At 35.9% G+C, this 15,581-nt stretch overlaps 1 protein-coding gene across 7 annotated transcripts in view; it reads right to left on the reverse strand.

Moving 5' to 3' along the window:
* The window catches only part of LOC106874430 (1-phosphatidylinositol 4,5-bisphosphate phosphodiesterase epsilon-1), a 1,217,386-nt gene that overhangs the window by 717,472 nt on the left and 484,333 nt on the right, over nt 1-15,581 (reverse strand). The gene's annotated exons all lie outside the window — the stretch shown is intronic.

The raw sequence follows: 15,581 nt of genomic DNA on the forward strand, positions 1-15,581 counted from the left end.
GAATGGCTACTTGTCTATCAGAAAATTTGTGGTTTCTGTTGCCAGTTTTCGACAGAAGAAACATTTTCGGTACATACACGCTAAACTGCTTTTCTGTACGAGTTGGGCTGAAAAGTTGATAGGCTGACTGCATAAGAGTGATACCAGAGCTGTGAAATCTAGCATGCGTTAATTCCAGCCCTTCTTATTACTAACTGAATTGTTTCTCTCTAGATAAACTGACTGTTCAAAGAAGACTTTAAAAGTAAGTAGAAGCGATTATCCTTGAAAATCGAAAAAATTTGACATCATGATATTAAGTACCTGCAGAAAAAGGCTTTAACTCCCAAAGGCATTCATGCTGCTATGGTTGCTACTTTAGGGAATGATGCTTCGGGTTTCTCAGCAGTGCAAAAGTGGGCAGCTGAATTTTGGTGGGGAATGGAGTGCCTTGAAGATGACCCAATGTCTGGACGTCCTGAAACTGCCATCACCGAGGAAATCATTGATCGTGTTCACCACATGGTGGTGGATGACAGGCTATTGACTATAAATCAAATAGTCAATACTATTAGCATATCCATTGAGAGAGTTGAGAATATTCTGTTCAATAATCTTGTTATGACGAAGGCTTCTGCTCGGTGGGTCCTACGTCTTCTGACACTTGATCAAAAGCGCATCAGGTTGATCACATCACGGGAGAATCTGACTTTGCTTGAGGCAGATCCATCTGGTTTCTTTCAAAGTTTCCTTACCCAGAATAAGTGTTGTCCTCATCACTTCAAGCCAGTGACAAAGAAACAATCGGTGCAATGAAAACACCACTCCTCACCTGTTTTAAAGAAGGTCAATGTCTTCTCATCTACAGGGAAGATGATGACCTGTTTTGAGGGATGCAAAAGGCATTGTGTTTATTGACCCCCCTGAAAAGGGTCACACCATTAATGGAGTGCACTATGCTAACACAGTGACGAAAGGTTATCACGACCAAACACCCAAAGAAACTGACGAAATGGGTATTGTTCCATCAGAAAAATTCTCCCGCACAGAAGTGGTTAATTTCAGTGGTTGTAATGTGTGACTGTGGCTTTGAACTGGTTAATCACCCTCCACATTCTCCTGATTTGTCCCCATCTGATTATCATCTGTTCCTCAACATGGAAAAACACTGTCTGGGAACCTGTATCGCAGTGATGATGACATCATAGCTGCCGTTGATGATTTCTTTTTCCAACAAGATGAAAGTATCTTCTTAGGATCCAAGCGCTGCAACACAAATAGAAGAAGTGTATGAACAGTAAAGAGGACTGTGTTCAAACATAAACCACATCGTGTCACATTCCATGGGAGTATCTTGGTCAGCCTGTGAATTTTCAGCTTAATGTACTAAAGATTCCTCTGAAGATTGCACTCGTAATTCTTTAAATTTATAGCTTCTGACATTCGGCCAAAAGATTCCTATTTAACATCAATCACCAAAGCATGGAAAAATAATTAAAGAACCACTAAGCATCAACTGCAGATCCTCCACCAAATCTTTAAAGACTTTTAACAAAGGAGATACTCAAATCAGAAGAAGAATTAATAGAGGTAGCAAAATGTGGAGAACTTCATTGAGGAACATATGTGAGTTGCACAATTCAAAACCAAAATTTCAAGAATGGGAAGGACTTGAAAGTTAATGTTTATATGAACTGCTAAAGAAAAACAAGATCACATTTACTGCAACACAAGCACAGAGTGCAATGAGATTTGTATCGACGAAACAGGATGGAAATCTATACTTGGAGTTAGAGCACATATGCAACAAATCAATGATTTATCTCTTAGAAATGTTCCAAGTGCTGCACATCAAGATATTTTGCAAATGGAAAATGCAATATCTTCTCTTCTTTTCAAGATTAAGAAAGAAAATGATCTAACTACGAAAGGTAAAAGAGCAATGCTTACAAATATTCTAAATTCGAATTTAAACCGCCAAATCAACACTGCTAAAAGAAATTTTCCCTATGCGGAATGGCCCTTTTCACGTATGTTTGAAATGCTAAAAACAGCAAAAAGCCCTTAATACAAATACGATAATTTCCTTCAAGAAGGTTTGTGTCATGATATCTTTTTAAGCATATCCTTCTTACACTTGAAAACATTCAATTTAATAAAATCATTCTTCAAATATAGAAACGGTATCTTTTCTAAAAATCATTTGATATATATACATGCGTGTAGGAGGATATATGTGTTAGTATTTGTATATGTGTATTTATACTGTATATATATATATATATGTGTGTGTGTGTGTGTGTGTGTGTGTGTGTGTGTGTGTGTGTGTGTGTGTGTGTGTGTGTATGTGTGTATCTAAAGATATGTATATAGGTATGTGTATGCGCATATATATATATATATATATATATATATATATATATATATATATATATATATATATATATATATATATATAATTGTGTCTCTCTATCTATCTATCTCTCTATCTATCTATCTATCTATTTATCTATCTATCTATCTATCTATCTATCTATCTATCTATCTATCTATCTATATATACACACACAGAGAAATGCATACACAAATACACACACATACGCAGGAGGATGGAAAAGTAACGATAGTCTGAGACTATGATTTTCGGACGGATCGTGTAGTCGAAAACCGTTGGCTAGATATTGTCATATTGAATAAGAAAGACAAATACTGTCAGATCATTGATGTAACCACAAGAAATGATATGAATGTCTGGACTATGTACTCCGATATGAAAGTGGAAATGGCAAGACTGTATGGAATGCGAGAGGGTAATGTAAAAGTGACACTAGTGATGCTTCCAGGCTTCTTAAGGCAACTGGAAATCCCATGCAAGATTGATGTCTTACAGAAAGCAGCCTTATTGGGCACAGCCATTATCTGTCTAAGGTCCTTGTTGTGACTTGACAGATGACTCGGGTGCATTTTTACCTACACTGTGTTACGAAGGAATGATGATGATGATGAAGAGGAGGAGGAAGAGGAGGTGGAGGAGGAGGAGGAAGGACCTTCCCGTCGAAGACAAAGTATGAGTGTTCAGGTTTTGCTCTACGACCTGTATAATTGTATGTGCTGTACATTAGATCACTCCCTGCATCAAATCGTCATTGCCTGTACAGCTACACAAGTGTGCTGTAGCACTCTTTTTCGAAATGATCGCAGAGAATAAAGTGCTTTGCTCAAGAACACAACGCGTTGCTCGGTCTGTGATTCGAACCCATAATGTGGCGAACGAAAGCGCAACACCCAAACCACAGGGCCACGTGACTTTACATCAGCAGCAGCAACAACAACGACAATAATAATAATAACAATAATAGCAATAATAATAAATGTCCTGATGAAGTAGCAGGCACAACTCTCATGATGTTATCATACACCTGTTTTGTCTTCGTGTAAAATATGGGCTACAAATTTGCTTGTCAGTCGCTTAACCTTCATCAGATGAGAACATCCCTTAATGGCTGATAATATGTACATCCCTGATTTTGATCTGGAATGTTGGGAGAGCATCATAACCACCTATTGAGAGAATTTTTTTGAGATTTGACTAATTCACCTCTGGATACATTGGTGTTTCGCCCACCATCCCTAAACAAACGTTATTCGGGGACCTTTTGAGCAGGATCGGCTACTGGACCTGGATAAAATTCTAAGTGCCCTCCCACCCTGCAAGGTCATGCGCTTTTCGTCTTGATATGAGATCACCTTGCCACGCATATACGGTTGTGATACATGTGTCTGTATCAGGCGGGTAGTCATGAGGAGTATATTAGGCTTCATATATCTGTACCCAGTGTAATTTTGTTGGTATTCGCTACTCTCTCGCCCACACAATAATAATGATAATAATGATGATGATGATGATGATGATGATGATGATGATGATGATGATGATGATATTAATAATAATAATAATAATAATAATGATAATAATAATAATAGAAACAGAAGCACTCATATGCGCAGCTCAGGAACAAGCGATAAAGACTAACTATATGAAATGCAGAATAGACAACACTAAATGCAGAATGTTTGATGATAGGGTTGAAACAGTATGGCTCATTGTTAGCGAACGCCTGAAATTGGTACAACACAAATACAAATGACGCTATGACAATGTGGCAAGAATGATCCACTGGGAGGAGAAAACTCCAAAAAGAGTCACCGAAAATGAGAACTGCAAAACCCTGTGTTATGTAATGATCAAGTGCGATCGCCTGACCACCTGACCAAACATCGGAAACCGGATATTTTTGTGGTGAATGAAAAATAAAAAAAAACATGTATGATAATCGGCAGAGCATGCCCCGTGACAACATGATCAACGTGAAGGAAGAAAATTAAACAACTATGACGATTTAAATTTGGAAATACGAAGGTTGTGGTCAATGAAGAGAGTAGACGTGATACCATAAGTAATTGGTGCACTGGGAAGTATTAGCTCTCAACTATCAACATGGTTGAAAAAGATTAGTGCAAATGTGAAGGTAGGGCACGTATAAAAATCAGCATCGCTTGGAACTGCAAGGATTCTTCGCAGGGTTCTTGAAGCATGACCGGTGAAGTAGTGTCACATTAGTCTGCTGGCTGTAGACAGCTGACACTTTCCATCATATACAACAAAATAAGCTGTGTTTTCAAATAATAATAATAATAATAATAATAATAATAATAATAATAATCCTTTCTCCTAAAGGCACAAGGACTGAAATTTTGGGAGAGGGGACTAATCGATTACATCGACCTCAAGGATGTAACGCAAAATCGACCTCAGTGGATTAATAATAATAATAATAATAATAATAATAATAATAATAATAACAACAACAACAACAACAACAACAACAACATCAGCACTCAGAGAGCACAAACCTCCACCAAAGCAACACCAATGTCCCCTCAACGATTAACCAGAGAAGATTTTTAAAATGAGAATACCTGAAATAAACTCGACTGCTCTCACAAACGGGAATTCTAAAAATGAACCTCACCTCTCTCAAAAATTCATTAAAAAAGCAGGAAAAATAATCCAGAATCTTTGTCCTACACCGGATCTATCCCAGAATCGAATCAGTTCGTGCCAGTTACGAAGCCAAGCATCCCTAAAAGTTTCATTCGAATCCATTTAGCAGTTCTTAAGATATCTTGTCCAAGGACAAATAAACAGACAAACAAACACAACTGAAAACGATACCTCCTCATTTGCTAAGGCGGAGGTAATAATACTGATAATAATAATGACTTCTCTAATCAGAGACGACGTCTGAGCGTTCAGATTCTCGAACGACCTACACAGATGATCTGTTCACATATTAGCTCTCCCCGTCACATTGGCTTTGTCTGGACAGGTGCACGGTTTACCACATTCCAGGTGTCAAAATGACCGCAGAGCAACGTGAGTTGAAGTGTTTCGTTCAAGAACACAACGCACCACCCGGTCTAGTAACTGAAGCTAGGCCATGCCTAGTTGTTTCAAATTTCGGTACAATGTCAGTAATTACACGGGAGGGGATCAGTCAATTGCGTCGTCCCCAGTATTCAACTGGCACTGATTTTATCGACCCCGAAAGGATGAAGGGCAAAGTCGACCTCGGTGGAATTTGAACTCAGGACGTGAAGACAGACGAAATGCTGCTAAGCATTTTGCCGAGCGTGTTAATAATTCTGCTATTTCACTCCCTTACAAGGTAAAAAGCCGGAATAAATGCCGCTAAGCATTTTGTCCAATGCGCTAACAATCCTACCAGTTCCCCACCTCTAATATTGGTTCCTAATTTTCGCGTAATGTAAGCGATTTCGGGGTAGTTGGTAAATCGATTACACCGACCCTAGTGCTCGAGTGGTATTTATTTACTCTTCACTCAATATTGTTCGTGTCAAAGGAGAGCCTCTAAGCGTAGTTGTTCTTCGTGATAGAGACACCATCTGACGTAATGGTGTATCATGGATATGTTATTTGCGTAAAAATTAGGGATATGAGCATAGCTAGAATGTTTTGATCAAAAGATTACTCAGGCCAACCTTCTTAATCAATAAAAGCAAATACATTATAAAGTAATCTATCTGTAATTTTCATTGTATATGTATAAAATATGTAAAATATACAATACTATAAATATAATTATATATACTTTGTGTGTGTATACATACATACACTCATACACATATTTTATACATGTATGTATATATGTATATATATATATATATATATATATATATATATATATATATATATATATATATATATATATATATATAAATTACTGGAGTACTTATCTCCAGTTTAATCCTCGTCAACTTGTCAAGTCAACTTGTAATGAAATGCTATGGCCACACATCGAGCTTCTGAATATTCGTTCTATTTTAAAGTCGGTAAATTATCACGAAAAAGATATTGCTGCTGTTTCTAACTGGTCGAGTGACAACATTGAGGCTTCTTGATCGGTCGTAGACAATTCCCGAACGTTGTCGAAATCTTACATTAAGAATTGAAGACGAAATTGGTAGCTGTTGATTTAACAGTAAAACCATGATGGATGACATCCTGTAAAATGACTAATCTAACTTCAGCCATGATAAAAACGTTTAAAGCTGACAACTGTGGTATAGGGGAAAATCAACTACGATAAACAGTAATGATGATATTAGTAATAAAATAATAATAATAATAATAATAATAATAATAATAATAATAATAATAATAATAATAATAATAATAATAATAATAATAATGAGAAAAACTGGTGGGAACACAAACCACCCCCAGTACTTGAAATTGATCACATCGCACTCCTCTGGAACTTCACCATTCAAACTGACAGAAAGATAGACGCAAATAGGCCAGACATCATACTGAAAGACTTCAGACAAAAATCATGCCTCCTAATTGATATGACTGTCCCAATCGATATAAACGTATCTGTCAAGACATACCAAAAACTGAGCAAATATAAAGATCGTGAAATAGAAATTAGCAAAATGTGGAATCTGAAGACGAAAACAATACCTATTGTCATAGGTGCCCTGGGAATGACAGCGAAACGGGCTGATTACTACCTAGCTCAGATACCAGGAAACCCCAAAATGGCTGAAGTTCAAAAGATAGTGCTCGTGGGAACTGCTCATATCCTACGTAAAATACTGTCTATGTGATCTCAAATTTTAAAACAAACACATAATTTTCTTATGGTTTCTTAAACATTCACTAGAAAAAAACTGTACAAATCCAAATATATAGTACCCTAGGCATAACACCTACATGACCTTCTAACTTGTTGTCTCTTGAGGTCTCTGGGTGAGACTTGGATCCAACTTGTACAAATGCAAAACAAAAGTCAAACATAAAATAATAATAATAATAATAATAATAATAATAATAATAATAATAATAATAATAATAATAATAATAATAATAATAATAATAATAATAATAATAATAACAACAACAACAACAACAACCATAACAACAAACAATAACACATCGGTTCAATTTCCACTCATTTATTTATTTACTTATTTATTCCAGATGGCCTGTGCGTGTGCTTGTGTGTGTTTCCTCCATGCTCCATCAACAGGCCAAAGACCAATATGGAAGGACAGTGAGCCGAACTGATATCCGCGTTTAATCCAAGCACCCGAAGGACCCGTCACTTCGACAAATACAAGAGTACGTCGTCATAAATGAAACGTTCTCTATACTAAATAGGAAATTCACGTAGCAGGTAGAGATACCCTTATACCTACAGAGTACACATACGTAGGTACATTTCTAAATAGGCAGGTAGTAAGTAGGTGGATGGGTGGGTAGACAGATAAAGATACATAGGTAGGTAGATAGATACATAGGCAGTACGGAGAGCCAGACAGACAAGCACACACACACACACACACACACACACTCACACACAAAAGGAGGCCGAAACACATGACCATATATACGCACACACTCCACACACGCATACACACAAATACACATAAGGACACATATATACATATGTAAGAGGCACACAAAATCATACACATAGACACAATTAAACATGTACATGCAAAGAGACTGGGGTACGCACTCACACAGACATACACAAACACACACGTACGCACACACAAAAGCACACGAATATGTAGCATACATACATACATACTTACAAATATACATACAGAAGCTTAATGGTGCGCGCGCGTGCATACACACACACTCATACACAACACAATTTCGCATCAAAATCTCAGAAAATCTCAGAAGAAAACAACAAAGACGGAAAGGAGCGCAGCTTCAATAGCGGACGGTCAGAGTCAAAATTCATTGATACAGTGGTAAAAGCTTACTATAATAAATAAATAAATAAATAAATAAATGAGTGGAAGTTGAACTGGTCACAACAAAATATATAACAGTCATTGCTACATAAATATAGGATGCTTGTATGAGCGAGTGTATTCCCGCCATGCAGCTTGTCTGAGGGCGTTTATACATCCATATTTGTTAAGGTTAGTTTTAATACTTTTCTCACTGGATTGTGTGTTTGTTTCTCTTTTTGCCGTCTGTGATTTTATTTTTGATCGTCTATATAAGTGAAGATATTTCCTCCGTCTGGATGCTTCTTTTCTTTCTACAAAACGAGAAGTTACATTGCAGAATTGTCATTTTAACGAGTTGTATTTATCTATCACCGACGAGATACGTCTGCACCGCCGGATGCACCTAAACCAGTCGTTGAGTGTCTTGCCCATGAGGGATCGATGCTAGATATGTCGAAACAATTGTCATGATTAATAATAAATTCTCGTATATTCTATCTTCCATCTTTTATTTGCCACACACACACACACACACACACACACACACACACACACACACACACACACACACACACACACACACACATATATATATATGTATACTAGCTGACGTACCCGGTAACTCCTGGGAAAGCGGGGCTTATCCCTTGGTTCCGTTTTCACAAGTGTTTCGCTAATCCAAATACAATACAAAGTATGTAGCCCTCAAACGGATTTTGCGCATTTACAGACAATATGGAACTGTCTTTCACAAGATCTTGTCTTTAGAAATTCTCAATAAGAGATGAATACCCAAATTGTGAAGTCAATTATATAATAAAATGAAGTTTGTTACCCGATAGTTAGAATTCAAATAATGTAGCCCCGAAAAGGGCTTTAATGCATTCCCAGTGTATATAGAACATAGGAGGAAATACTAATAAAGTATGCACACTAAAATGAAACATGTTACATAATAACAGGCTAATCAAAGTAAATAACGCTGAAAAGGGATTTTGTGCGTTCCCAAAGGATATTACTCTCAGGGGCGTTGGTATACTCTCAGGGGTGTTGGTATATTCGTAAAAAAGTCGCTAACCGAAATAAGCGGATCTACTGTTTAGGAAAATATTATTTACTTGTTTAAGGGTTGTACTGGATAAATTGCGAATATAATTCTAAGTTCAAATACTAAGAAATGAGCATATTCAATTTGATGTTTACCAAATAATTTATGAAAATGAATGGATTATTTCCCTTGGCTATATATCTAACGATCCCTTCCAGGGGCGAGTGGGTTATTTCCATTGGTTTTTAAAATAAACTATATTAGAGATATATAAGGGTCTCTTCCAGGTGCCCTATTATCGTATTTTTTCAACAATCTGAGTATGCCATGAGGTTTCCAGACTTGAGTTCTACTCACGTGTCAAGTTTCATCAAAACCGATAAAACGATGTAGGAACAGTTAGCAAAATACTCTACAAATACACCCACAGACGGAATTTCCCACATATGTAGTAGAAACGTACATATATATATATATATATATATATATATATATATATATATATATATATATATATATATATATATATATATATATATACATATATATACACACACATACATATATACATATGTATAAATATGAATATACACACTCTTATTCACTTGAAACGTATCTTAATGTGGCAATGACTGTTATAAATGAGTGAACAAAATGTACCGTCAATAACATCGCGTCTCTAAAACATTGCAAAATAAACTAATATAAATGAAAACGCATGAAAATCAAAAGGAATAAAATTAATGATGTTACTTTGCATTATATCTATTATTGACTTTTATTATTTGCATTGATAATATATTTCTTTTGTTTTTATGATTACATTATTAGTCATAACTGTTCTGATAGAACTGAACTCCATAAGATTGATAGATTTGTAACGTTAGAGTGGTTGTTCAATGAATGTGACAGGTACTATGTTCAGTCGTGGATCTCGAATTTGTTTAAAACCTAGTCGTCTTTGGTCTCCAGTGACGCGAAAATTTTCAAGAACAGTGATATGCTTACGTGTTGTATAAATTTGTATTCATTTGATTAAATATCAAATGCTCACGTATTTATTTATTGATTTATTGATTGAATTCATAAATTTAGTTATCTATCATTATTATTATCATCATCATTATCATCAGTATCATCATTATCATCCTCAACATTATTATTATTATTATTATTATTATTATTATTATTATTATTATTATTATTATTATTATTATTATTAAAGCTGCTAACTAAGAGAATCGTTAGCACGCTGGGCCTAATGCTTAGCAGTATTTCGTCCGATTTCCGTTCTGAGTTCATATTTCGCTAAGGTCGACTTTGCTTTTCATCCTTTCGGGCTCGATAAATTAAGTGCCAGTTACATAATGGTTGCATAATCGACTGTCTTCCTCCCCACAAAAATGTCAGGCTTTGTGCCTGAAAGGATAATCATCATTATCGTCATTATTATTATTATTATTATTATTATTTTATGTTTGACTTTTGTTTTGCATTTGTACAAGTTGGATCCAAGTCTCACCCAGAGACCTCAAGAGACAACAAGTTAGAAGTTCATGTAGGTGTTATGCCTAGGGTACCATATATTTGGATTTGTACAGTTTTGTTCAAGTGAATGTTTAAGAAACCATAAGAAAATTATGTGTTTGCTTTAAAATTTGAGATCACATACACAGTATTTTACGTAGGATATGGGCAGTTCCCATGAGCACTATCTTTTGAACTTCAGCCATTTTGGGGTTTCCTGGAATCTGATCTAGGTAGTAATCAGCCCGTTTCGCTGTCATTCCCAGGGCACCTATGACAAAAGGTATTGTTTTCGTCTTCAGATTCCACATTTTGCTAATTTTTATTTCAAGATCTTTATATTTGCTCAGTTTTTGGTAGGTCTTGACAGATACGTTTATATCGATTGGGACAGTCATATCAATGAGGAGGCATGATTTTTGTCTGAAGTCTTTCAGTATGATGTCTGGCCTATTTGCGTCTATCTTTCTGTCAGTTTGAATGGTGAAGTTCCAGAGGAGTGCGATGTGATCATTTTCAAGTACTGGGGGTGGTTTGTGTTCCCACCAGTTTTTATCATGGGGCAAGTCCAGGTTTTTGCATATTACCCAGTGAATATATTGTGCAACTCTATCATGCCTGTTGAGATACTCTGTAGGCGCAAGCAGACTGCACATGGAGACAACATGATCGATGGTCTCATTTTGTTGTTGGCATATACGACATAATGGGGAGCTGCCGTTCTTTAATATGTTGGCCTGGTAGTTCTTTGTAGGTAGGCATTGATCTTGGGCTGCTATGATAAACCCCTCTGTTTCTGATTTCAAGCCAGAGGCCATTAACCATTGGTGGGTAAGGGCTTTGTCAATATCTGCATTATTCGCTCTCTTTGGGTATTTGCCATTGAGAGGTTTTCCATGCCATTTTTCAATCATAATAGCTAAGGCAGCAATTTTAGCACGGGTTTTCAAGCGCTTAGCTTTTTCTGCAGGTGTTTCTAGTTCGTCTAATTCTTGAATTTGTTGCAATTGGAATTCACTTAGATATTCCTTTGCCTGTTTTGCTACTGAGTAAGATGCTTTCTTGCTTTCATATTTTAAGACAAGTTTATTATTATTATTATTATTATTATTATTATTATTATTATTATTATTATTATTATTATTATTATTGTAATTAATAATAATAATAGAGTAATTGATTGACAGAATATTTAGCGCTTCGTTATTCCTTCCTGCATTTTATGTTCTGAAACAATGTCATCCTTTCGGGGTCGATAAATTAAGTACCAGTTGCATACTGAGGTCGGTGTAATCGACTATCCCTTTCCCCCAAATTTCACGCCTTGTGCCTATAATAGAAAGGATTATTATTATTAAAGCACTGAGCCGGCAAAATCGTTAGCACGCCGAGCAAAACACTTATCTGCATTTCGCCCGTTTCTACATTCTTGTTCAAATTCCGCCAAGATCGACTTTGCCGTTCATGACTTCGAGGTCGATAAAATACGCACCAATTGAACACTGGGATCAATGTAATAGTCTTATTCACCCCAGTCGAAGTTGCTGGCATTGTGCTAAAATTTGAAATCATTATTATCACCATTATTATTTGCACTATCGATAAAAAAAAAGGTACCAGAAGGGGGTGATGTGACCGACTTACACCATCACCCGAAATTGCTGGCCTTGTGCCAAAATTTGAAATCATTATTATTTGCACGGAAACAAAAACCCATTTAATGAGACAGAATAAATAATTCATTCATGCTTAGAACTTTCTCATCCTAAACTTACATAATTAAAATATGAATACAGCATTCATCACATATTTTAATAATTCTTTCTATTATAGGCACTAATCGACTACCCACCCTAGTACTCAACAGATACTTAATTTATCGATCATCCCGAAAGGGTGAAAGATAAAGCCGACCTCAGCAGAATTTGAACTCAGAACGTAGCGACCACTGAAATACAGATAAGTATTTTGCTCGGCGTGCTAACGATTCAGCTAGCTCACCACCTTATCGCATATTTTAATAATACAAACGTGTGTTTTATTATTTCAAATGTTTTGAATATAAGAAATAGCACTCACGTTGGTTAAATGCTGTCATTAGAGATTTTGATTAGAGAAAGCTAATCAGATATAGGCATGTAAAGGCGTGCTTTCGGGTCCAGCCGAAATGAAATGCCTTGGGAGTAAATTTAGTAGACGGCAAATGTGTGGAAACCCGCCATGTGTGTGTTTGTGTGTTTGTGTGTGTGTGTGTGTTTGTGTGTGTGCGTGTGTGTGTGTGTGTTTTCCCCTGCCGATTAGCAACTGAAATCGATTTGTTTACATCTCAGTCAACTAGCGGTTCAGCAATAGAGATTGATAGAATAAGTACCAGAAGTTATAATAAATATGTTAACTGTAGTCCAATGACTGAAGCAATTAAAATATAAAAGATTACTTTGTCTGTCTGCTTATCTATCTGTCTGCCTGTCTCTCTTTCTCTCTCTCGGTCTTTCCTTGCTTGTTCGACCAACGACACAGCAGTTATTTTCATTGCCTCTAATATTTCTCTTCCTAATTAGCGCGTTTAACCTCTGAAAATAATCATATCCCACAGTTTCTATTACATCCATAAAGTAATTCAACTAAATGCTGGCACGATTTTAATAAAATACTCAACACACAATTCACTTTTATTTCATAGATATCTTTAATATTTTTTTGCTGTAGTTTTTGTTTCAGTTTTGGGACTGTTACCATTGTGAGGCAGTGCCTTGGACCGTTTTAGTCGAACAAATTGACTATAGCACTAATTATATTTCTGCCTGGTACTTATTCAATCAGTTCTATGCCAAAACCACTAATTAACGGTAAAGTAAACAAACCAACATCGATTGTCAATCAGTGGAGGACAATTAAACAGACACACTCATACATACACATAATCACACACACTCACACCCTCATACATACATACACAACGGACTTCTGTATAGTTTCCGTCTACTAAATTCCCTCACAAAGCATGGGTCGTTCAGGGACAATAGTAGAAGTTACTTGCGTAAGGTGCCACGCAGAAGGACCGAAGGCGAAACTACGTAGCTGCAAAGCGAGCTTTGAGCCATACAGCAATGTGTGCGCATATCAGAGAGATACAAGCGAAGGGGGGAAATATATATAAATAATGAGATATTAACAATATATTTTCGATGAAAGTTTTTGAAATTGCTAAAATCAGATTTTAGGTTTTATATCGCCTGGTTTTGGGCGAGACAAATCAAACAAGCGTTTCAAAGTATGTGAAATAATTTTTTAGTAAGTTTTGAAGATTGTATTTATTCGCTTTTAAAAGCTATTTTCAAATCACACAGCTACATCTTCTGTCTTCAGTTGCTTCTTATAACAAAAAGATTCCAAAAGGATAAATCAGACTTGGTGTTTGTTCAAGATGTTAATTTGATATGAAAGTTCCAAATCAAACTGGTCTTGCTGTTTTTGTCTCATTCATGATTTTTTTTATTTTTAGATTTATCACTGATTCTTTGGTTTATTATGCTTCTTACTTTCTTTCTCACACACCCTCTTTCTCTTATCTTCTCTGTCAGTCCTTTTCCACCTCTCTTTCTTCTTCTCTCCCCCTCTCTCATTGCTTCAATTTGATTTACAATTTTTCTTTTCCATCACTGTTGTTTCCACGCGTTGTTCGCTTTCTTTGATGTCTTTTTTATCTTTCTAAGTTTTCCTTACACTTTCTGAATTTTTTCGGTGTTTACCTCTCTTCCTCTTCCTATCTCTATGTGTCTTTCTGTCTCTCTCTCTCTCTCTTTTCTGGCCTTTTCCTTTCCTTCCATTTAGTAGCTAAATATCACTTAGTATTTTCCTCCCTCTTAACCTCTTAATCTCTCTCTCTCTCTCTCTTATATATATATCGTATACTTGTGCATATATATATATATATATATATATATATATATATATATATATATATATATATATATATGCATTTACATATACGTGTATATATATAAACATTTACATGTGTACACAGACACACACACACGCATACTTTCTCTTAACATGTATCACTGGCTTTCTACCTTCACTTTATTTTAGTTCATCATCTCCCCCTCTTCAATCCTTCTTTCTCTCTCTCTCTTTCTCTCTCTCTCTCTCTCTTTCCCTCTCTCACTATCTCTCTCTCTCTCTCTCTCTCTCTTTTTCTCTCTCTTTCTCTCTCCCCCTATCCACGTGGGAATGTATCTAACTCGACTATTCCACAAACTGGTATTATCTGAAAACACTTAGCCTCCAGATAGAAATGTTTTAATGCATTTGATTATCTCCAAGCCGATTATTTTAAATATCTTTTCATTTATTTATTTACTTATTTATTTACATCTGTTTTGTTCTATATTTTATTCCTCAAATTATCAGAACCGCTTCTCCTAGATTCTATGAACTTTCTTCAAGACTCAGCTATTCTATTTTGACGCTAATTGTTTTAGTTAGAGATTAAAATGTTAGATAAAATTAACCAAAGTATCGATGAATCCCACACGTTACATACCGCTATATCAAAGTTATTTGTGATACTTGTTCACTAGAGTCAGGTCAGTTCTTCCCGAGAGGATCTATGATCAAAAGTGAAATTGCCATTCCCATGCTGAGTTTTTTCAAGAATAACACACACACACACATACACACACAC

Source organism: Octopus bimaculoides, chromosome 2 (assembly GCF_046866305.1).
Source record: "Octopus bimaculoides isolate indiv1 chromosome 2, ASM4686630v1, whole genome shotgun sequence".
In the NCBI taxonomy this organism is placed as follows: Eukaryota; Metazoa; Mollusca; class Cephalopoda; order Octopoda; family Octopodidae; genus Octopus; species Octopus bimaculoides.